Source organism: Balaenoptera physalus, assembly GCF_965194825.1.
Source record: "Balaenoptera physalus genome assembly, chromosome: 17".
Classification (NCBI taxonomy): Eukaryota; Metazoa; Chordata; class Mammalia; order Artiodactyla; family Balaenopteridae; genus Balaenoptera; species Balaenoptera physalus.
In genome coordinates, this window is record NC_138895.1 from 40,200,241 (window position 1) to 40,226,106 (window position 25,866).

The following is a 25,866-nucleotide window of genomic DNA, read 5'->3' on the forward strand; positions in this document are numbered from 1 at the left end:
CTCATTTCTTTTGCCTAAAGTGTAAAAGTGCAGAGAGAGAGATTAAAACTTGGTCTGTGTTGTATTTCTCAGCTCCAACAAGCATTTGTTATTATCATGTTGAAGTTGTTCTTTCGCTTTCTTGTTTGCTATTGCATACAAAAAATGCTAAATATTATTTGAAGAATATTTACTTTTTCCAAAGTCCTTATTTGAATAGTATATTCAAAAACAAAATAAATATGTGGTACATTATACCTGTGCTTCCTGTGTGGCTACAAGGTAATAAAGCTCATGGCCACATAGTGTTGTATGATGTCCCCTTTGGAATGATTTATTTAGTGATCTGACAGTTGTGTGCTAGCACATGGCCTGTAGCTCTAATGGCCCTACAGAGCTGTAGCATGGTCTGAGATCTCTGGTGTGGTTCAAAAGTGACACACTCTTAGAGTTTCTTTGAACTTGGACAGTATTCAGTTTGAATTTCTGTTATAGATCATATTCACTTTTCAAGACTATCACTAGCCCTGTAAGTGGCTTGACTTCTGACAGTATGGGAAGGAGTTTGTTTTCATTAATTTTACACTTATGTGTCTGAATACTAGCTGTGTGTTTTTACTCTGTGAGATTGAATGTCTATTCATGCAACCTCTTAGCTTTTCTTTTTAAACCAGAATAATAATAATAAAGCTAACATTTATTGAGTAATTACAACTTACCAAAGACTATGCCAACATTTTAGTTTAGTATCTTATTTAATTCTAATATTTTATTAGGTAAGTTCTGCTTTGTTCCTATAGTGAATAAAGACACTGAGGAAAAAAGTGTTAGGTCATACAGCTAAGATGTAGACAGTAATCTCAAAACTGATGCCCTATGAATTTCTTCCTAGCTTTCTTAGTTTGAATCTACCATGGTTTCTAGTCAATTTCTTGAAAAGATGACAAAAAAATATGATTGGTTAGAGAGAAAAGAAGAACTATTTTAGGACTTGTTAGTTATAACAGTTATCTACTGCTATGTAACAAATTTTTCCCCTAAATTACCAGATATTTCATGCAGTTTTTGAGGGTCAGGAATTCAGGAGTTGCTTAAATGGGTGATTCTGACTCAGAGCTTATGGTTAAGATTTGAGTTGAGACTGCAGTCATCTGCAGGAGCTTGGGGAACTGCTTCTGAACATCTGTTGGCATATTCAGAGGGAATAGAGAGTCAGTCATGTAGCTTTAGTTCCTCATCATGTGAGCCTCTCCTTAGTGCAGCTCATATGACATGGCAGCTGGCTTTCTCCAGAGCAAGACCCAAAAAGAGGAAAAGACAAAGACAGTCAGGCAAAGAGACATACAGAGAGAGATTAAGATGAGAGAGAGAGACTATGATTATAATATAACCTTGGCAGTAACATCCAATCACTTCTACCACATTCTGTTCATTAGGAGCAAATCATTAAATCTAGCCCTCCTCAAGGGGAGGAGAATTAAACTCCACTTATTCAAGGGTAAGGTATCATAGAGTATGTGTACATATCTTTAAAACCACTGTAATAGTTAACTTTTAACTGTGTTTGTGTGTGTGTGTGTGTTGAGATAGAGTGGTGAAAGGGAATCTTTCCTGGTTTTTTTCTCTGTTAATATTTGCCTCCATTAAAAGAAACCAAATTGATTTTTTAAAACCGACATACATGTCCATTCCTCATCTTAGTTGAGTAGTAATAATGCTGAAAGATAGTGAGAATCAATTATGTTTTTAGAACTGTGCCTCAAGCCACATATACAAATGCATGTATAATGAAATAGGTATCAAAAGAGCCAAAACATGCATAACAAGAAAGGAAATACATTTTTATGTGTTTGAATCAATATTAAAGATGACTAGTCTAAGATAAGCTTTTAAGGAAGTACTTCATGAGTACCAGCTTTCAAAGAGTGTTTCAGTTTTTTTAATAACTGAAAATCAATGTCTTCTTTTAGGAATGAATCCATTCAGTCACTCATTCAGCAGAAATGCTGTGCTAGGAAGTAGAAAGGAATCTAAGTTTTACCACACAATGTCCTCAAGAGGCTTACCATAGAGTAGAATGGGTAATGCAGGACTGTCTGTAATGCAAAACTTTGAACAGATTTGATAAGAATGGTTCAAACCACATGGTAAGAATAGAAAATAGGAATGCATCTCTTTGTCCAGCTAATCTGGAAATTTACCAGGAGTAAATGGCATTTCAGCTGAACTTCAAAGAACAGAAATCTCTGTCTATGGGTAGAGATTGCTGGAGCAATAGTGGGAATGGAATTCACTTTCAGGAAAACAAATAACATAAGCAAATGTGTGAGAAACAGTGTATTTTCATGGAAATACAGTGAATAATGCATGTTTGAAGCATAAGGCTATTTTGGTTGCTAGTGGGTGTTCAGGCTGAAAGGCAAACTGGTTGGAAATTTAGTTTAATTGTTAAGCAGTGGAGGGACATTGAAAATTTAACAGAGGGAATAGTCAGTACAGTGGAGGTCAATTAAGTGAGCTCTTACTTCTCTCATATATATTTATTTGGTTTCTCAGCTGTAACCTCTAAATTCAAGATAATATTTACTCCAGTCATAGTATTGATTTTTATTCTTTTAAAGAAAAGTTACTGTGTCCATTCTGCCATTTTGTGCATATTTATGTGTATGTGAATTTAGGTGATTTTTATTAATTCTACAAATTTTTCAACAAGAATTACATACCCACACAGAAAAAATATAATGCAACTATTTTTAAAAATAACTATTTTTAAAAAGTGTTATTCTTGATCGATTATTTTTTTGGTTGTTAACAGTCAAAATGAATTAAGACAAGGTTGCCAGCACTGTTTTCCTATTTGGGTATATTTTTGTGTGCTCCAAAAGTAGTGGATAAAGACCAAGAATTTTTGGCTTACAACAGCAAACAGTTATGCAAAATATTCAGAAAATATTTATGTGAAGATTTTTCTTTCTTTTCTCAGGAATATCAAAATATGTAAGTGATCATTCTTTCTTCCTCACATGGTCATATCATTTTTCTGTATTACTCTGAAAATCAGTATCTCAATTACATGAAATGCGGGTAGGTGAGGGAGTAACTCACAGGTATTATCTCTATTAAAGCAGAGAAATGCATTTTGATTTGCCTTATGATTCAGTCAAATATGGGCAATAATAACAATCTTATTGTAGTAAATGTGTTAGCATCATGACTTCTATCTTAAGAAAAACATTATATCACTAAATATCACACCTTTCAAATTTTCTTTGTAATATATACAATATTTCAAATGACATTTTAACAATAAAAAAATAGTTTAAATGAAAATAAATCACCCATATGACTAACACTCAAATAAAAAGGCTAATTTCAAATTTGTGTCCCCTTCAGTTCTTTGTCACCTTCTACTCTTTCTTTTTTCCCCTGTGGTAGAATCAATCACCTAGTCCCACTGATTTAATCTCTTTAATATTGTTCACATCCTCTTCTCTCTCAACTCACTGTCTGGGCCATGGTCGGAGAGTTGCCATGATTCTCACTGGAATTATTTGCCACAGACACCAAATTCATTATTCTGCTCCCAATGTTGTCTTTAGATCATGCTCCATCCTGCAGGATGAGAAATCTTTCTAAAAAATAAGACTTTCCCTCATCTGCCTAAAACCTTGCAATGGCTCTCCACTGCTCTCAGGAAAAAGTCCAGACTCTTTGTCCAGGGCACACAAGACTTGGCCCTCTTGTCCATCTGGCACTGCTGCTCATCTCTCCACGCCCACCTTTAGCCAGTCCTATGTGATTTCTGTCCCAACCATACTCAGCCATTTACTATCTTGAAGTATCTTATAGTGCTAGCAGTTAAGCCACTCAGTAACATTTTTTGAAATATATTAGATCACAGGAAAGGCAAGGATATGCCGCAGATCACTGCTGATCTTGCATCAGCTGGAAGGAAAGAGGGGCTCAGTGACTGCAATACAGTTCTTGTCAAGCTGGAGGGCCAAAGTGACTGTTCATTCCAAGGAACTAGGGAAAACGTGAGGAGGGAGCAGATTCACAAAATTTCCACCAAAAGCTGTTTCTAAAATTTGGAATGTTTAGCTGCCCAGGGCAGCAACATACTATTTCTGAATTTACCAAAGTGTGAAGTGAGAACTGCCTATCTCTAGCCTGCTTGGGTTCCATTGGTGCCAGAGACATTCAGGGCTCCCTGGCAAGGGGCCAGAGGCATTTTGTTGCCAGCTGGAGAGGACTGAAAAAAAGAAAAGGATTAGCAGTTTTAATTATAGTGTTCATACAGTTTGTATTTTATAAAGGATGCTTTTTTTTTTTTAATTAAGTCAACATCAAGTTTTCTCATGGTTGGATTTTTTTCCTTAGTCCATTATGTTGAACATGCCTTTAAAACAGTTTTGTCTATGACACATCTTCAGTTCATGATCTTCTGTTCTGACATTTGAGAGCTATAACCAAGATTATAGTGTGGCAGAACAGGATAGGTGCAGGTGAGCAATATTTTTAGAGTTTCTTAGAAACAGAAGCCTCATTTTCATGCTGATAAAGAGCAAGGAGGAAAAAGAGACATATAGCATAAATTTCATATAAAGTACATTGATAACATATTTAGTTATATATTTCTTAACAGTTCTAAACACTTTTTTCCCACATAAATATTTTTAATAATGATGAAGCAAAATGAGCTTGTTTCTGGGAGAACTTCAGTCTGGTGAATGCATAGAAGTGCATGTATATCCCTGAGTGACAGGCCAAACTGCTACTTATGGGTAGAGACACACATGATTATGTGGAGGTACAAATGTCTGTCAATAACAGAATTATCAAAATCCAACAGAAATTAATTCATAACAATATAGGAGAATAACTGAAAAGGAATCACAACTCTTAGTCAGCCATCTCTTCATTTATGTGATCAAAACAGATCATTTGCAGTGATAGATTATATACTCCTACAACCCCCTTGGAAGTACAAAGGATATAAATAGCTTCAGGAGCAGAATCCAATGCCTCTGAATCCTAGAGAGAAAACAGGAAAAGTAGCTTCAACAATAGGAAACACAGACTTCTTTTGAAAAGCAATAAGCAAAGAAACAAACAAAAAAAGGGTGTGGTGTGAAGGGCATAAGGATGCTTTCTCAATCCAATTTAATAAGCACACTAAGAGCACATGCTACATTCAAGGTGTTACCAGGTCTTAAGCACCAAGAAGACTGTAATAGGAAACAAAAGTTACCCAGGAGTGATGATAACAAAAACACTTTTATTAATAACTATTTTACTATCTTGATCATTGTGTTGCCAGATTTTTTTGGCTGAGAGAAAAAGAGATTGTTGAGAAAACCATAATTCAAAAAGAGTCATGTACCAAAATGTTCATTGCAGCTCGATTTACAATAGCCAGGACATGGAAGAAACCTAAGTGTCCATCAACAGATGAATGGATAAAGAAGATGTGGCACATGTATACAATGGAATATTACTCAGCCATAAAAAGAAATGAAATTGAGATATTTGTAGTGAGGTGGATGGACCTAGAGTCTGTCATACAGAGTGAAGTAAGTCAGAAAGAGAAAAACAAATACAGTATGCTAACACATATATATGGAATCTAAGAAAAAAAAAAAAGGTCATGAAGAACCTAGGGGTAAGACGGAAATAAAGACACAGACCTACTAGAGAATGGACTTGAGGATATGGGGAGGGGGAAGGGTAAGCTGTGACAAAGTGAGAGAGTGGCATGGACATATATACACTACCAAACGTAAAATAGATAGCTAGTGGGAAGCAGCCTCATAGCACAGGGAGATCAGCTCGGTGGTTTGTGACCACCTAGAGGGGTGGGATAGGGAGGGTGGGAGGGAGGGAGATGCAAGAGGGAAGAGATATGGGAACATATGTATATGTGTAACTGATTCACTTTGTTATAAAGCAGAAACTAACACACTATTGCAAAGCAATTATACTCCAATGATGTTAAAAAAAAAGAAAAAGATTCATCACAAAAAAAAAGTGATTGTTGATCTAATAAAGAGAAACAGTAGGAAATTTTTTAATCCCCCTTCCCTGTGCCACAAAGTATTAATGCAAAATAGTCAACTCTTCAGCCTCTTTGCAAAGATGAGACTACTGTGAGGATGGACATGTGGCCATAGGAAAAAGGCAGTAACTGGAAGGAGCTGTTTTCTTCCTTTAATTCTTACTCTCCACTCCTTTTTATATTTTCTCATGCATATCAGAGGCACAAGTAAAACTCAATGAGCTGATTATCAGTAAAAGAATAATTCGTCCAAGTTACTCATTTTAGACAAAGCATTATGTAGAGAGTCCATATTTTATGTAGCCTAAGAGAAATTTTGAAAATGAGTCTTATAGAATTAACAGGTAGAAAGCAGCAATAAATGTCCCCTACTTCAATTTCAAGCTAAATTCTTGGCAACCCTTTCTCTTCTGTTCCCACAATCTTCATGGAGAGTGTTTGAGGAGGAGTTAGGATGCAAATTCACTACCACTCCTATTTGCAATTCCAAAATCCACAAAGTTCTGAAAACTGAATGTTTTGGCTTTCTTTTTATTGTTGTTTGTTGTTGATGTTGCTTGATAAGCTTAGTACCTAAATTCACTTGGTAGCAAAACCTATTTTAATATTCAGTATTGTGCTGCAAAAATATTAGTATAGTCATTGGGTGCTGGGTGCTGCCCCAGACCCTGATAAGGATCTTATATGATACATGGTATATACTGAGTATTACCTTTCTAGATTCCGAAAATTTCTGAATTTTGAAACACATTTGGCCCTGATAGTTTCAATAAAAGATCAAGTTGAGATGGCTATATCATTGTATATGGTATGGTAATAGATCTCCTAATTAGTCTTTCAGACCACCAGATTGTATATTTCAGCAATGCTGAAATGCAATACTATCTTACATTAAAAACAAACTACCAATTATTTGAGATATTCATTGCATTTCAAGAACAGCAGAACACATCATGAATAGGCAATTGAAAACTGACCCCTGGGGCATTGGGGAAAGTATGGATGGATTTATTAACCTTTCAAAAATGACACCCTTATGAGACTGGACTAATTATATTTGTGGCAGGTGTACTGGCATGTAATGAATTAAGAATGCTTTCACTTGTAGGCTTAATTTACTAAGAGGAATCAGGAGCTACCTTCTGAAAGTCACTGATGACAGATCACTTAGATGGCTTTGAGCATAATCAATTGGTCTAAAGAATAATTCCTTTTATATTGCTACAAGATGAGATTAATTATTGCTTCTTTACAACCTTTTTATCCTCTGTAGTGTCCTGGAGGAACTTTTCTACTTATAACCTATATCTTCTTAGGAGGTAAAGAATGTGACCTCAAAATTTTGTCTTACATCTGGAAAGTCTCTTTAATCAAACTACAGTTAAGAAAATCCCATAATCACACACCTAACTATGGAGTTGCATTTTAAGCAGATGAAAAAGCTTACTGCTAAGCCTTGGAGTTCTCAATGAGAATAAGTTCAGATAGAAAGGAAGTCAAGATCTCACACCAAGGCCCTGTATGCTCTCTCTTCCCCTCTTCCACCCACCACCACTCAGGGCCCCAAATCCAAATTTAAAACTACAGCCTTGTAGGACCACTTATAAATTGATACCAATAGTTCCTCATTCACTGAAATCAGACACTATATTAACCATTTAGGGACCTGCAAAACCACAGAACCCTTAAAAATGAAAAAAAAATTAATATTTGGGGCCACCAAGGGTGAATATCCCCAGAAGACCTAAAACTTCATTAGTAACAGCAGCTCCTAGGGAGTTTTTCTCAGCCATGCCAAGATGACTGAACCCAGATTACTGCTTGGACTATGTTCCCTTCAGATCCCTGACCTCTTTTCTTGCCTGACTCTTTGCCTCTTTCATGATTCTTGATATCTCATACCCACTTGACCTTTTCATACAGAATCTAATGTAATTCTTTATAATAAGGATATCTGCTATTTATTGAGCATTTAATACATATCAGTTACTGAGCATACATTATCTCAACTAATCTTTTAGTCCAACTGCATGAGATTCTCTTACAGCTAAGCACCTGGCAAATGGTAGGTACTCAATCTTGTTTCCTCACTGCTCTCTTCACCTCCTCTAATAGTTCATGTGTTTCATCCTGAGATTCCTTTATCTGACCCAACCAATATTTATGGAGTGCTGTGTCTGCTCAAATCCTCTGGAAAGCAGATGCCAAGATGGATCTAGGAGTGCAAGAAATTTGTTGGGAGAAATGCCTCTGAAGGGTAAAGCGGAGAGGAAGCAGGAATAGTGGGAAGAACCTTTGCACTGTGATGCTTATCTGACATCTGGAGAAAGACATGAAAGTTGAGCAGGAAATACCTCTAAGAAAGTCCTGACCAGGCCAATGGGGAGCCCCAGAGCAAAGCTTGCCCATAAAGGAGTTCCACATCAGGCAGAAATGGCCCAGCTCTTGAACCTTCACTATGTTTAATCATTAGTTAGGAATAGCCTGGAGAGAATGTGGCTTCAGCATTAACATTTTAGGGGATCCCTAAGGTATAGTAGCTGGAGGCTGTCAAATAAGTATGTTCTTTTGACAGGTTTTCTCTGATAGCACCTCCATGGCTGCCATAGTACCTACTATATACCAGAATATGATTTCAGGATCATGGGCAAAGATTCACAAATCCTTAAAAATTCACCTTTAATGATCCATTTCTCTAAAGTCTCAAAAGGAAATGTCCATGGGAAGGGAAAGACCTAATGTCTTTGTTATCTAATAACTTAGCAAAGGATAGTGGGAAGCTTGCTAAGAGTGAAAGGATGGGATCCAAAATTTCTGAGCTGGAGAAAGGTGAGAAACTCTGAGACAGAGAGAGATGTGCAGAAAGGGATAGTGACTGCATCAAAAAACAAATTGCCTAGGTATATATATACTGGTGCTCATATATCATCCTTGGTGTATATAATACTATATAGTACATTTGATTTTTGTGTATATTTATTATACCCTGGTTTGATCCAGAAAGGTTTACAATGCTGTTTTTCTTTGTCATAGGAAATATGTAACTCAGGTAGGTCCTTATTCTTGATACAGTTTTATAATGAGGCTGAACATTATAGTTCTTAGAATATTCTGGAAATATTCTGAGACCCAGGGTTGACAGTACGGGAGAAGGAAACCTAACATTCCTCCCTAGAGTCAGATACACTAATAAGAATAATCAGTGTTGCTACACAAACACTGAGCACCTGATGTGAAACTTTGAAGACAACATTAGTATTTAACTGGGTACTGTAAAGGTATCCTCTCTAATTAAAAGGAATAAAACCTTCCCTGTGCTTTTCTCTGGGATTCTACTGTTTCCACATTTTCATTATTAGAATTATTTTCTTCATTTCATTAAGAAAATAAAAAGTTGCTCATCAGCAAAGCAGCTGACTTTAGTTCTTATTTACTTAAGTGGCAATATTCAAGGATCACGTGAAATATCAAGATGCACGCAGCAGAATGATCATAATTCGGTAAGCTCTGTATCTCCCTGCATTGACCTTTTTTGAGACCATAGAGCAAGAAAAGAAGGGTAGAGTGGGTACCAGAGAATTGCTTCAGCTATGCAAAGAAGAGGAAAAATCGGTTCTTTTCTTTCCAACCAGCATTAGACGAACCAGTGAACACAGACTTAGTCTGTCTGGGGTGGAAGCTGAGCCCAGTGTTCCCATTTCATAGATTTGAGGAAACAAACACATGAGAGTTAATGGACTTACCCAAAGTCACACTATGAGTTCATGGCCAAGCCTGTCAACATGGAATCACATCCTCCATGAGGATCAAAATATATTATTCAGAATTGGGTAGAAATACTCAAATCAGTTCATTGCAGTCCACTCACTAAACTGTTAACATGGGGCCACTTCTGAGCATAATGAAGGTTATCACTGTAACCTTCCAACTACAGGACTCTACATCGGTTGTCATGGCAAAGGAGCAAACTCTAAGCTTCTGATTAAAATGTATCCTTTTGTAAGAAACCATCAAGATTCTTATGAGTTTCATCACTGTCTTATAGTCTTTTCATTTTCCATAGTACCCCAAGTCTGGAGCTCAAAATGCCTAATCGAAATTTGCTTTTCGTTGTTTACATAAAAAATGAATTAATTTTGCTCTATCAGTTTCTTGATTTTTTTTCAGCAACATAAACATACTTTAATCATTCTAAATATTTAAATGTTTTGATTTCAGTGATGAAAAATAGTTTGATGGATAGTAAGGTTATAACTTATTCATTTCTTCTAAAATCTAAATTTTACCTTCTAATATTAAAGTTTTTGAGTGTTTGATTCAATACAGAACACAGAAAATTTATCTCAAATATGAAAGAAGAATATAAAATTATAATTGAAATAACTGGCAGCCTGGAGATACTCAGTTCAGCATGGACTTTGATGAATCTTTACGTGAAGGTCTTAAATGTTTCTGAGAAAAACCTTCTGAAGATGACATGATTTGTGTCTGTGATCAAGAAAAACTGATTTTCAGAAATTTATGCTGCCTTTTTGCTACTATCAGTTTAAATAGAAGTTCAGCTGCAATTTAGATGACATTTCCCCTCCATTGTAATTGTTCATTCTTTGCTCTGAAAAGCTTTCCTTCCAGAAGTGCCCTTAAGGGCAGTTTTAGAGTCAAGAGCCTCTGCCCTTCACAGCCTCAAGAGGCTGGAAATTGCTGTTTCTCTCCACAGACCCAGAAATGATCAAGAGGATTTTTGTGTTTTAAACACTTTTTGATGTGAAGCAGCAGGAAAAAGACAACTGTATTCTAGTCTACTCTAGGAGGGCTGTGTGAGCTTGAACAAGTATCCTTAATCTATACCTCATTTTGGAAATGAGGAATTTGTATTCAGTGCTCCCTTCTAGCTCTATAATATGTTGTCTTTGATTAGCTGCTTGCCTATGAAATTCAGTGACTTTCTGATACTGAAGTTTGTTTCTCAGATCAACAGACTATAGATACCATGTTCTTGTTAAAAATTAAATACTCTCTGTCATGCCAAGTGAGACTTTTAGTAGTTATATTCATTTTGTAGGGGAATGGAAATGTGTCCCAATTAGTAAACCCTATGTGTATTTAGTGTTTGGCTAAAACCTTATTTGTACTTTATCAGTGTTTTCTGTGTGTTAATGTAAGATAAGTGTTCGTGAAATGAATGCATTTTAACCTATAACAACTGCAAAATCAGGCTGTTTTGTTTTATTTCCTTTTTAAATTCACCTTACACAGTTGTATTTACAAAGGGATATTCAGTAAATAATAGAGTTACTAATCTACAAATTTTATTCTTTTTTTCCCCAAAGTAAAGATTAATCAATGAGCTTGAAAGTAAAGCTTTACTTTTTTAAAAAAAGATGCTCTGTGTGTGATAAAATCAATTTCAAAAGAGAGATTTGGAAATGTTTGTTCTTTTTAGTGTTTCTCAGACTTTTAAAAAATGTATCCACTTATTTATCTATTTATTTATTTTATTATGTTAGTAACATGGGATCTATCCTCTTAAATTTTTAAGTACACAGTACATTACCATTGACTATAGGTACAATGTTGTACAGCAGAACTCTAGAATTTAATCATCTTGCTTAACTGAAACTTAGGCCTGTTGACTAGTAACTCCCCATTTTCCTCTCCCCCACTCCAGCTCCTGACAACCACCATTCCACTCTTTCATTATTTTAATTTGCATATTTGAGATACCTCATATACATGGTGTTTAGGAGGAGACAAATTACAAGTGAATGTTACCCTTGAGGTATTTCATGTGCTTAAAAATGACATTCAAAGGAAAGTGTATGAGCAGTAAGGTGGAAAGCATCCTTTTTTGGGAGAAGAAATTTTGGTTATATTTTATTATCAATATCAACAAACATATTGAGCTCAATTTATGCAGAAATATAGCTCTGGGTTCTTTATACTGAAAAAAAATTGACATTTCTTTCTGTGTTACACTCCAGAAAAATGTAGACCAGAAGTTGAGAAGACAGTATATGAGAAGTGATAAAAATTACTAATTTGTATGTGTTTCTACTGATTGCCAAACAGTCCTGTATTTTACAGCCCGTATCTGTCTATTCCCACAACCTCTCAAATATGAGAATAGTGTACCTCCACCAGACTGGTTCGTACACATATCTTAACCTTTTTGTTGTAAAATAAAATGAGAAAGAGAAAAACCACAGAAATCAAATGTGGAACTTAATAATTATACCCAAACACTCTTAACTACCACTCAGATCAAAAATACAAACTTACCAACCACCCTAGACCTTCCATGTGCCTTGTCGCAATTATAATCTCCTCCCTCCCCTGTAAATAATGACCAAACTGATCTCTCTAGTAATCATTTCCTTGCATTTTATTATGGTTTCATCATACAAATGTTCATCCCTAAAAACTATAGTTTATTTGTGCCTATTTTTATGTCTGTTACATCTCTTTTAATTTGCAGGTTACCTTGAAATCCTTTAGAGAGATGCTCACCATCTAGACTGCTGTTGCCTTCTCATGGTACAATTCATCATGTTCTTCTGAACTCTGTTTTTACTTCAAATTGTCAGCTGAATCCAAAGTCTCATTTGACAAGACTATACCTGATAGTGTGTTATCTCATCAGGAAGCACATACTATCTGATTGTCTCTTTTGATGTTGGCCGCTTTTGATGTTCAGTGCCCAAATTAGGGGTCAGAAAACTTCAACCATCTGCCAAAATCTGCCAAGCACATGTTTAATATGGTCTACAAACACAGCCAGACTCATTCATTTAATAATTATCTATGTCTGATTTCATGCTATATTGGCAGGATTTGTGGCCTCTTGGTTCATAAAGTTTAAAATATTTACTGTGTAGGCCTCTCCAAAATAGTTTGCCAGTACCTGGTCTACATCATTGGTCTCTATGTTGAACACTCTAGTAATTTTGGCTGTATGAAGCTCATTCTCTAGTTGATTCCTCAGGAAGAGCTCATGGGAACAATTTAATCTAAGTTTTTCATATTGACAATTTTTCTGTGCCCCTTACACTTAGAAGTCAATTCTTCCTGATGTAAAATCCTTGGCTTCATTTTCTTATTTTGTATACCTGAAATATGTTTCTGTTCTTTCTTCTGGTAAAAAAGCATTGCTTTTGGAAAGCCTCAACATAATCTAGGTTTTTTTTTAACTCTGGGACTCATTTGCTCTTTATGTGTAAGTGCACAAAGACTTTTTGCTTTGCCTTTTAAAGTCCAGTAATTTTACTAAAATATGTCTTGATGTGTTTGTTCTGAGTTGATATTCTTACACATGTAGTATGGCTTTATACCTAATTTCAAATCTTTTTATTTCAGAAAAGCATTCTTGAATGTTAGATTCTAGTATTTGTTCTGTTTCTTTGTTGACTTCTATACTTATTCTTTAGGAACTCTATTTTTGGATCTTCTTTGCCTATCTACAATATTTGTTACTTCCTCTCAAATCCCTTTTGTTCCTTTTCCTTATTTTCTTTTTTCTTCAATTTTTTATTAATGTATTTTGTCTCATTTTAAAATACTTGGTTATACTTTTGATCTGTTTGGTGGGCTTGTCTTTCTGGTGTGCATTCACTATCTACAGGAATGTTATTTTGCTCATATCCCTTTTTTATAATAAAATTATATAGAATTTGACCTTAATAATTTTCTATTGCTTATTTTTTATAAAAAATACTAATTTTCCTAGATTTTCCAAAGAATGTTGTATTCAGAATAGTTTTTCTGAATTCAAAGACCTCCCTCTTTGTTATCTTGTGGTATTGAAAACTATAGTGTCTTTCCTTCTGAGATTTCTGGCTCTGTACCTCTCCCTGACTTTTATTTGAATCTTCTCTTCTTGATCTCTGTGAACCTGTCCTGCTCAGTTTTGATTTGACTCTCTGCAGTTTATCTTCAGTGTGGGACCCTCCTAGCATACCATCTTAGCTAATTAATTTCAAGAGTTCACAGGGGATCATGGTTCCAGCCTCTTTAGACTTTACTAAGATTTTTATGCTCACCTACTTTGGGATAAAAATCCTCCCAGGTTTAGCTGTTCTCAAGCTAGCTAATTATGCTTTCTTGTGAACATTTGTTGGCTATTTTGGAGTTCTCTTGTCTTCAGGTCTGTCACATATCCCATTGCTTCCCTTTGTTTCTTCCTATACATCCAGCCAGTGATACCGTGCAATGCAGACCTTCTGGCTATCAGTGATTTTGTCCTTAACCACTTGTAACTTGTGGTTCATGATGATACCTTAAACTCTAGTTTTGTTGTTATTTGTTGTCTATGGAGTTTTGTTGTTGTTGTTATCTATTTGCATTATTGGTTTTTATGTGAGAATTCCTGGAGTTTCAAAAACAATGCCACCAACATGGACATCTTCCCCAAATCCTCCTGCTATTATTTTTCTGGTTTCTATGTTCCTATGAAGCAGAATAAAGGAATGGGCCCAGATGAATAGAACCACACTCATAATGACTTGAGGAGAAGGGAAGAAATCTTAGCCAATATACATAAAAAGGTGTGGGAGAGAAAAGAAAAGGAGGGAGTAAAATCACACTAGAGACTGAGAAAGAATTTTGAACAGATTCTGGGAAATGAAATGGTCTGGAAGAGGATATGGTTGACAGAATTCAGAGTAGATAAAAGAGATAATGCACGAAGGGTTGTTTAGATTTATAAATTGGATCTCATATACTATCCTTGATGAGAAACAAGTCAAGGACAGAAACAGTTTTAAATTAATTTTGCAGTTGAACTATACATTTGTAACTCTACATTGTAACTCCTCAAAGACCAAATTTCATGGGCCACAGCTTCAATGTGGTAACAAATATGCATGTAAAAATTATACATTTCTGAACAATCAAGGTAACAGATGTGCAGTACTAACTATATGTAGAAAGAACTCAGAAAAATTAATATTTGTGGAAAACCTGTTACATACCAAACGAACCATATATTTATCCTAGCAATAATTGTGAACTGAACTATTATCACACCATTTAAACCCAGGTCTTGTGAATTTTAGGTCAATGATCTGTTCATTACACTTTGTAATATCCTTCCACCAATGGATTCATAACAATAGTGAACATTCATTTATCAAAAACTACAAGCTAGACATCATACAGTGCACTTTACACGCCATGTATTTTTCATTTACTCCTCACAACAAGCTATGAGATTGATACTGTTCTTATCTTACAGTTAGGAAAACAGGAACTTAGAAATTTTTAATTTTAATTTTTTTTTAATTTTAATTTTTCCCAAGTTCACAATGCTGTTAAGTGGTACAAGCTCATATTAGAACTTCAGTGTAAATATTTTCAGACCCAGTTTCTTTTTATTATTATTTATTTATTTAATTTATTTTTGGCTGCATCAGGTCTTAGTTGTGGCACACGGGATCTTCTTTGATGCATGTAGGATCTTTCATTGTGTCACACAGGCTCTTTGTTTTGGCTCATGGGCTTCTCTCTAGTTATGGCATGAGAGTTTTCTCTTCTCTAGTTGTGGCACTGAGGCTCCAGGGTGCATGGGCTCTGTAGTTTGCAGCATGCAGCCTCACTAGTTGAGGTGCGTGAGCTCAGTAGTTGTGGCATGCGGGCTTAGTTGTCCCGTGGCATGTAGGTGTTGAGTTCCCCAACCAGGGATCGAACCTGCGTCTCTGGCATTGTAAGGTGGATTCTTACCACTGGGCCACCAGGGAAGTCCCCAGACCCAGTTTCTTAATTACCACACTATGTTGTTAGATGCACATGAATGTGATCTGTGTCTTCATCTGTTATTAATCTACAAGTTTGGGTTAACTCCATATATGTTCCCATCTTCATACCCATGCATATTTTCCTGAAATTCTACTTTTTTGAAGAGGGTTACTTTGAGATTACTTTGGCATTGTTCTTTGAGCAAAGACATTCAAGGGGCCATATGTTCTTGTTAGGGGCTGCTTGTGTGAGACAGAGCAATAGAAGGAGCCAGAGGAAAGAAATCTACATGAAAAAAATCCTTGACAATTCCAGGATGAGCTCTTTATAATGGAGTTTGTCAACTTAAAAGTCTTAAATAATATAACATCTCTACAGTATTTTCTGATTTCAAACTAGAAAATATCTAGTTATGACAGGATTTATATTTTTTTAATTTCTTGGTTATTTAATAACATTTTATTACAAAATTAGAGCCTTGTTTCCTCTTTCACTAAACTGCGAAACTATAATTCTCTTAATACACGGGGATCTGCAGTTTGAAAATATTTTAATCTCTTGCTCTGTCTTTAAGCTTTCCAAAGACCTATCTGGAATTAACCTCAGTCCATTTTTAAGACACTTAATTAAGGACCAGTTTTCTTTTTTCTTAATTTTATAAGGATTAAACTTGATATGATGTTCTCCTAGTTTAAAAAGTGTATCATTTAAAATGAAAGACTACTGCGATTTATGTCTAAGGGTGTTCTGCCCATGTTTTCCTCTAAGAGTTTTATAGTGTCCAATCTTACATTTAGGTCTTTAATCCATTTTGAGTTTATTTTTGTGTATGATGTTAAGGAGTGTTCAAATTTCATTCATTTACATGTAGCTGTCCAGTTTTCCCAGCACCATTTATTGAAGAGGCTATCTTTTCTCCATTGTAGAGTCTTGTCTATTTTGTCACAGATTAGGTGACCATTGGTGTGTGGTTTTACCTCTGGACTTTCTATCCTGTTCCATTGATCTATATTTATTTTTTGTGTGTCAGTACTATAATGTTTTGATGACTGTAGGTTTGTAGTACAGTCTGAAATCAGGGATCCTGATTCCTCCAGCTCCATTTTTCTTTCTCAAGATTGCTTTGACTATTCATCATCTTTTGTGCTTCCATACAAACTGTAAAATGTTTTATTCTAATTCTGAGAAAAATGCCATTGGTAATTTGATAGGGATTGCATTGAATCTGTAGATTGCTTTGGGTAATATAGTCATTTTCACAATATTGATTCTTCCTATCAAAGAACAGGGTATATCTCTCCATCTGTTTGTGTCATCTTTGATATCTTTCATCAGTGTTTTATAGTTTCCTGAGTACAGGTTTTTTGCCTCCTTAGGTAGGTTTATTCCTAGGTATTTTATTCTTTTTGGTGGGATGTTAAATGGGATTCCTCGTTCTGATCTTTTGTTGTTGGTGTATAGGAATGCAAGAGATTTCTGTCTATTAATTTTGTATCCTGCAACTTTACTGAATTCATTGATGAGCTCTAGTAGTTTTCTGGTAACATCTTTAGGATTTTCTATGTATAGTATCATGTTATTGCAAACAGTGACAGTTTTACTTCTTTTCCAATTTGCATTCCTTCTATTTCTTTTTCTTCTCTGACTGCTGTGGCTAAGACTTCCAAAACTATGTTGAATAATAGTGGTGAGAGTGGACATCCTTGTCTTGTTCCTGATCTTAGAGGAAATGCTTTCAGTTTTCACCATTGAGAAAGATGTTTGCTGTGGGTTTGTCATATATGGTCTTTATTATGTTGAGGTAGGTTCCTACCTCATAGAATAATGAAAATAAAAGCAAAAATAAACAAATGGGACCTAATTAAACTTAAAAGCTTTTGCACAGCTAAGGACACCATAAACAAAACAAAAAGACAACTCTCAGAATGGGAGAAAATATTTGCAAATGAAGCAACCAACAAGGGATTAATCTCCAAAATATACAAACAGCACATGCAGCTCAACATCAGAAAAACAAATAACCCAATCAAAAAATGGGTGGCAGATCTAAATAGATATTTCTCCAAAGAAGACATACAGATGGCTTAAAAGCACATGAAAAGATGTTCAACACACTAATTATTAGAGAAATGCAAATCAAAACTACAATGAGGTATCACTTCACACCAGTCAATGGCCATCATCAAAAAATCTACAAACAATAAATGCTGGAGTGTGTGTGGAGAAAGGGAAACCTTCTTGCACTGTTGGTGGGAATGTAAATTGATACAGCCACTATGGAGAATAGTATGGAAGGTCCTTAAAAAACTAAAAATAGAACTACCATGTGATCCAGCAATCCCACTCCTGGGCGTATATCCAGAGAAAACCGTAATTCAAAAAGATACATGCACCCCAATGTTCATTGCAGTTATTGACAATAACAAGGACATGGCAGCAACTTAAATGTCCATTAACAGAGGAATGGATAAAGAAGATGTGGTACACATATACAATGGAATATTATTCAGCCATAAAGAAGGAAATAATGCCATTTGCAACAACATGGATGGACCTAGACATTGTCATACTGAGTGAAGTAAGTCAGACAGAGAACGACAAATATAATATCACTTATATGTGGAATCTAAAAAAATAGGGTACAAATGAAATTAACTACAAAACAGAAATAGAGTTACATATGTAGAAAACAAACTTATGGTTACCAGGGGGTAAGGTGGGGAGGGATAAACTGGAAGATTGGGGATGACATATACACACTAATATAAAATAGGTAACAAATAAGGACCTACTATATAGCACAGGGAACTCTACTCAGTACTCTGTAATGGCCTATATGGGAAAAGAATCTTAAAAAAGCATATATATATATATATATATATATATATATATATATATATATATATATATATATATATGTATAACTGATTCACTTTGCTGCACACTTGAAACTAACACAACATTGTAAATCAACTATACCCCAATAAAAATTTTTGTTTTTTTAATTCAAACAGAAAGTCACAAAAATTATAATCATCCTCATCAGTTCACTCAGTCCCATGTAATTAATTTTTTTCATCGATCTTTTGTTAGCACTTTTGTGAGTTCATCAGTTTTTCATTAGTGTTCTGAAAATGCTTATTCATTCAGTTCAGCAGTACAGTCAGTTACCAGAAACCTGTACTTGTCAGAGTCTTTTCCATGAATTCCTTGAAGATGAAACCCTTTTATACATATTTACAAAAGCATCAGAGTACCCCAATAAAATTTTTTTTTAAATAAAAATAATAAGATGAAAGCCTAAGAATGTTTAAAGAAATAGGACATAGGTAATAGTGTAAGCCAGTTAGTATTTAAAAAGTAACAGTTTGGGGGAAAGTAGGAAAAGAGAATAAAACAACATTATTTTTGTAAAAGTAAATTTCTTCCTGTTATAGAAGCTGGCATAGATGTCTGACACAACAGGTAGAGCAGCAGGAGCTTAGATTAAAAGGCAGTCAGAAGCAGTATCACCTGCTAAGTGTGATTGTATCTGATCTCATAAACAAGAAGACACTGAGACTGGTTGTCACTGACTTGATTAATTTTCAAGTAGGGCAAATACAAACAGGGAAGACTATGCTCTTATTTTCATCATAAACTGAGATGATTCATAGTGGGTTAATAGCTAAGATTTCCACTCTTCCATCACCCAGATGGGAAAGAGCTTGCTTTCTGACGATGACCTGACAGTAAAAATGCACAGGCAGTCCTCTAAGGAGCCTGCTTTTCAAAGTACCATGCTTCTAATGCTAAGGATTTTACTTGAATGACTCCTAGCCTTGTTCCAGCTCCACACAAAGGAAATACGTGTATTGAAATATTTACATTCTGACTTTCCAAAGGCACAAATGGAAATATTAATGCTACTTTATTAACAATTTCCACTTAATTATCACTTGAACAATTATCAGTGAATTCAGTGAACATTATTGGAACCTGAGAAACATACTCTAAGCCTTCATTTGCCCATATCCTTTTTTAATATACATGAAAGAATAACCTGTGTTTGGAAAAAGAGGCAGAATCTGGATATCAGGTACCATCTGTACATTATTTTTACTGCTTTATTAGTTCTTTCTACCAATCTCTCAGATTCCAGATTTTGCCCAAAGGAATACATGCCTTAAGCCAATATATCAGTCTTCTGGGAGTTCAGTATGAAAAGATCCCTTTCTGTACCTTCTCAGCCAACACATTTGTTGAGAATAAAAAGGGCCAGGCTTTGACATTTTCCAGCTTGTTATCTATTTAATTTTCCATCTGCTTCTTTTGCCACTGCCTTCCAAAGGAACATCTGCTGCATCTCTGAGGGAAGGAAAGGAAGATTGGATCGAAGCCACCTGGGTCTACAGTCCTAAACCTTGGAATCCAGATTAAGGGAAGGGAAGAAAACGAACAAATGGTCTAGAGAATAAAATGAGGACAATCTGTTAAAAATAAAGCTGTATTTCTCTTTATTCTAGAGCCCACATGACTGGACAAGCTGCACAGCAGCGTCTACCACCAGCAAGGGCTAGATGCAAGGGAAGGCATCTGGTAATTGGGGAGAGGCAAGAGCAGTTTCTAGAGTTCAGACACTCCCTCTGGTGCCTGAATCTCCATGTGATTCCCTGTACCTCATGTAGTCTTTAAGCATTTAAGGATCAGCTGCTGTGAGCCAGGCTTTGTTCTGGGTATTCTGGAGGCAGAGATGATCAAGACATGTTAGTAAACAACATATTACAATATAAAATGATAAAATTATACCCTAGGTAAGGAAACGTTGATACAAGAGCACACAGAGTGAAAGGATGTGTGCCTAATCCTGTGAAAAGAAATAGTGGTTCAAGGGGAGGAAAGGCAATACACAGATGATACCATGAGCTGAGTTTGGAATGATAAATATTAGAAAACAAGCTCTTTTTTCTCCTTATCATCAAGGGCAGCACATAACAGCAAATCTTCATAATTGACTCAAAAAACCTAATCCCCCAAAGTCTTAAACCCACCCACCATCCTCTCAATGTCAAGGCACCAACATTTCTGTCAAATGTACCATTTGGGTTGTGCCATCTCTTAATGTTATCTGGAGAGTTACTAATGAGGATAACAAATTCTCAAGGTAAGATGCAAGTCTCAGCATAACAATTTCTTAATTTGCTATGATAGAAAATGACAGAGTAGCCAGTTGACTGATTTTAACTGTCCTCAAAACTCTAACATCACCACAGTCTTTATATGTAAGACCAAAATAACAAACACAATCAATTCTCAGTTAGCTTATCTGCAAACATTCAAGTGTTGGATGAGCATTTGCTCTGGGCATCATGGGGCATACAGAAGAGTAGACCTTTGTGTCTCCGAAGCTAAAATCTAATCTCAATGACCAGAGTGTTTAAATTGGATAATCCAAAAAACAAAATCTCCTTTCTATAGATAGTTCTGACATGACAAATATTTAACATTTAAATGAGAAAAGAATAAGGCCAATGTAGTGCTGCATACCTCAATAAATGCATAGTTCCTTCACTTTTACCTGCTGTCCTCAAATAAGTACAATATCATTTGCTTTAGATTAGTGCAATGTATACTGAAGTGCAAATACAATTAGCATGATCTCTGACTATACAATTACATCTTCTCATCGTCTTAATACATTTTATTTTAAAAATATGTTTTAGCAAAATGGAATAACTGTGGGGAATGGATCAAACACAATTTTTTTCTGTCATCATGTTTCTTTTTCATCTCAAAGTAAAGCTTTACTCAATTTTAAAAAACACATTGAGAAATAATTTTTGAATCTTTTATTGCTGCTGAGTGGCAAGCTATTTGATCAAATTAAATATTTTGTATATTTTTTATCTTGAATTAACTCACCAAAAATCCTAATGATTATTATAGCATGTAATGTTTCATTTTATGGTTAATTTGTTAGATGGAGTTTAAAGATATTAAAATTTTTAATTTTTAAATAAGATATGGTGATAAGAAAATCTCCTGTGCTGTTCAGCTGCAAAAAAAAAAATGAACTTAAAAAAGAGGCTGATGATCAAAACCTTTTATGATTTCAAATTAGGAAAGAAATGAAGTTTTCTGCAACATTAGGTTTTTCCGTTAACAGAAGAAAAATAACAAAATAACTTGTATCAGGAGTCCAGAAGCTCAATATTTCCTAATTTAGAATTGATAGTACAGAATATTTTTGAGTTGGAATGTATGCCAGAGTGCTTAGTCTGATTTGTAAGTGAGAAAGCTGAGACCCAGAGAGATTAATTAAATCTTGTTTGCTTGGGTTTGCAACCATGCCCCAAGATTCCCCAGCATGCTGTATTTCCTAGCATTATCTTGTCACCATCATTCCTTTCAGTTTTGTATTTTCAATCATGAAATAATCATTTTGTTTAGGAATGGAGCCAAATAAATCCTTTCCTTGGCTGAACTTTTGTCTATTGTTCCCACCTGAGACTCTAGGAAATCAGGTTTAGCTGGCTGGTCCCACGACCTGAAAAAGTGGTTCTGTCACCATTTCATTCCATGCCAACCTGATTTTATTTTCTGCCTTGGTTCTCTCTGAGACTTTAGAAGACAAGAGTGGGCTTCCCTGCTGGCTCAGTGGTTAAGAATCTGCCTGCCAATGCAGGGGACACGGGTTCGAGCCCTGGTCTGGGAAGATCCCACATGCCGCGGAGCAATTAAGCCCATGCGCCACAACTACTGAGCCTGCGCTCTAGAGCCTGCAAGCCACAACTACTGAGCCCATGTGCCACAACTACTGAAGCCTGCGTGCCTAGATCCCATGCTCCACAACAAGAGAAGCCAGCACAATGAGAAGCCCATGCACCACAACGAAGAGTAGCCCCTGCTCGCCCGTGTGCAGCAAAAAAGACCCAATACAGCCAAAAATAAATAAATAAAATAAATAAATTTATAAAATAAAAAAGAAGAAGACAAGAGTAACAAGTAGCACCATCCACAACCCACCTGTATACCTAGACTAAGTTTGGCAGGTATAGTGATTATGTTTCTGATGATCTCTGTGTAGACTTGGGGTTGTTTGAGTGAAGGTGCTTTTGTGGCTGAGGTGTTGTACTAGAAGTTAGATGCAGCTGAGCTTCAGGTAAATTTCCTGAAGGAGGGACATAAGCAGATTTAGTAAAGTGTTTAAATATTCCAAGCCTAACATTTTCTGAATTTTGAAATAACAACACATAAGTTCCTTTGGCTTCAGTGTAATACAGATCAAGCATAATAAATACATCAAAAGGGAATTAAGCCAATTGTCAACATGTGAGTACATTTAGTTGGTAAGAGAAAAAAAAAACCACCCAGAATTAGTCACATTCCGACCTTTTCTCCAGGTAATTTTTTTCCTTTTCTACAGATGTCTGTTCCATAATTTGACTGGGTTTTGTCCTTTTTTCTAATCTTGAAGCAGGTGCAATTGGAGATGAGATATTCAAGTCATTTCTGCAGCTCTCTTAATTCAACTTCTGGTGGGTAGATAGAGTTCTGCCCCAACTTCCAGGACCCAACATGTTTTCTCTCCTCTTTGTCTATTTTTCTCAAGGATTAATCTGAGATTGATGGGTACATGGGGAAAAAAAAAACACTCCTGGCTATTTTTTCCTACCATATTTCTAATTGCATTTGTTTTGTCATCCTTAGGACTACCAAGAGGCCTCCAATTTGGAACAATTTGTAACTCGATTTTTATTGAAAGAGACCTTGAATCAACTGCAGTCTCTCCAGAACTCTCTGGAATGTGCCATGGAAATTACTGAGGAGCAAACTCGCCAAGAAAGGCAAGTTAAATGCTTTCATATGATGTCTCTTTAGTGACTCCATGTTTATGAAAGACCAGTTGAAGGGCATTATACTTAAACTAGTAAAAACCAAAATGAGAATGAATAGATTTAAATGGAATGGCAGGGACCTCCAATGGATACTAGCCTTATATTTGCCTCTAGAAAAGACCATTCTCCTTTTTCTTTTACTATCTATCATTTATTCAACAAATTTTAATTGAGAATTTAGTAGATGGAGAAGACTTTACAAGCCACTGTGATAATGTAAAGATACATTTTACAAAGTCCCAATTCTTAAGGAGGCTAAAGTCTATTACATAAATAAAATATGAACACTAAAACTATAATGCAAGGTACAAGTGATAAATACCACAGAGAAGGGGAAATATATTGCCAAGAGATTTCAGAAAAGTAAAAGATTTAATATAGATAGACATGAAAGACAGTTTCATGGAGTTTCCTGATGACATTTGAGCTAATCTTAATGAGTATACTTGAAAATACAGAAACGATGGGGGAAAATCTTACAGGCTCGGTGAATCTAGATATAGCAGGAGAGTTGAGAATTCAATAAGCCTAATTATTTAAGGAAATAGAGAAAAGTGAATGATGGGAAAAAATTTCAAAATTCAATGCCACCAATTGAGAAGATAAGTAGTGATAATATAGTAGTTGTATAAATAATGGCACTAATGTTAAAGACAAACTTGAATTAGAAATGTGTTAAGCAGACATCAGAATAATTCCAACCAACAGTTGGTAATTTCTTGAGTTATAATTTTTACCTTGCAAGCCAGAGAAGAGCTTGGCAAAACTCTTGCTTATGCAACAACTTTTTGCACGTGCAATGGCTTATCTAACTTCTGCATTTTAAGTTATGGAGAAACACACAGTAAGTTTTTTGAACAGGCTGATAAGAGACTGCTCAGTAGGCCAATTTTTTAAGACAAATTAATGGGTACATAATTATTAGGACACCTCAGAAAAACAGTGGAATTTTCAATTTTATGTTTATAATGTCAAAATGAGTGAGCACCACCAAATTCTAACAAAAAAGACTGTAATCTCAGATCTAATGAGCTTGTGCAGCTGAAGAACATTGATATGCACTCTCCAATGGATCTGCGTGGCATTTCACTTATAAACTTAGTATTTTCTTCACTGTATTGGGTGATTCAGTATCAAAAGGCAAAGTGTAACAATTGGCTTTAGAGAAGCAACAACCCATCTCGGGTTTGAACAGAGGATAACTGAATGTCTTGAAGCACAATGAAATTGATTTCATGTTCCTGATGAGAAAATGAGGCCTGATTTGTTGTCTTTTGTTCAGGTTTTCTTGACATAAAACGGATTCTCCATTTTTAGACTCAATCATTTGCCACCTGAGAAGAGGCTTGAAAAAGGATTATGTTCCCTTTCTTCACCTGCACTTTGGTTTTTATTTTCTATAGTCACTTTGTACAAGCTTGCATTCTACATTCACCACCATAGAGTGAATGCATAGTGAACAACTATATTTTTGTGTTAGGTCACAGGCTAGCCTTGAACTCCTGCTACTGCTGCCAACAGCTGCAGTGCAGCTGTGTTTAATGAGAAGGAACATGAGAGTTTAAGGAAATTAGAAGACACTAGAGAATTAATGAATCTTTTATTTCTAGGTTTCTAGCTCAAAAACAGCTTGGAAGAATGGAGAACATTACAGGTCTAATATCAGTTTGGGAGAGTGCTATTGAATAGAATTTGGCTAAGGTACCCAGAGATGCCCAAATCCCACCAGAAATCCACGATACTCTTCCCAAAGAGGTTTCTAGAAAAAAATACACAAACAAGCAAGTAGAAAACAAGGTTCCACTATGGGTTTGTGTCCATAATATCCAACGTGAAGTCTGTGGTTACTCAGACTGAAGCATGCGAATTAGGCCCAAGCATATAGGGACTATATCTCTGTTCCCAAGACTCCATCTTCCTATCAGCTAGCCACCAGAAACCAAAGTGAAGAGAGCCCTAGGGGCCTCATCATTGGAAAAAAGACAGAGGGAAGAAAGATGGCTGTCCTTTTTCCTATGATATCAAATAAGAAACCAATGAAGAAGCTTCATGGGGAGATAAGACTTGAATTGGATCTTTTGGGTAGATTTAATGGCAGAATGATATCTCCCTGAAGGGAGGGGTGTCCTCATCTACCCTATATTATCCATCTTCTTTTATCTGGCTAACTCATCCTCCTAGTTTGTTTGGTCTCTGTTTGTACAGAACTTTCTCTAGGAAGCTTTC

At 35.6% G+C, this 25,866-nt stretch overlaps 1 protein-coding gene and 2 long non-coding RNA genes across 4 annotated transcripts in view; 2 read left to right on the plus strand and 1 right to left on the minus strand.

Annotated features, from left to right (window-relative positions):
* Positions 1 to 25,866, plus strand: part of LOC309647170 — a 473,470-nt gene that overhangs the window by 280,973 nt on the left and 166,631 nt on the right. The window lies entirely within an intron of this gene.
* The window catches only part of LOC309647165, a 56,123-nt gene continuing 30,257 nt past the window's right edge, over positions 1 to 25,866 (minus strand). The window contains exon 2 of the long non-coding RNA XR_014255845.1: positions 1 to 20,483. This is a non-coding gene — a long non-coding RNA (uncharacterized lncRNA). The remainder of the gene's footprint in view (positions 20,484 to 25,866) is intronic.
* The window catches only part of NECAB1 (N-terminal EF-hand calcium binding protein 1), an 88,382-nt gene continuing 82,992 nt past the window's right edge, over positions 20,477 to 25,866 (plus strand). The window contains exon 1 of one of the 2 annotated variants that reach the window (XM_082434195.1): positions 20,477 to 25,866. This exon is cut by the window's right edge and continues 10,642 nt beyond it. The gene's annotated coding sequence lies outside the window, so the exon portion shown is untranslated. The other variant, XM_082434196.1, reaches the window with a different exon arrangement.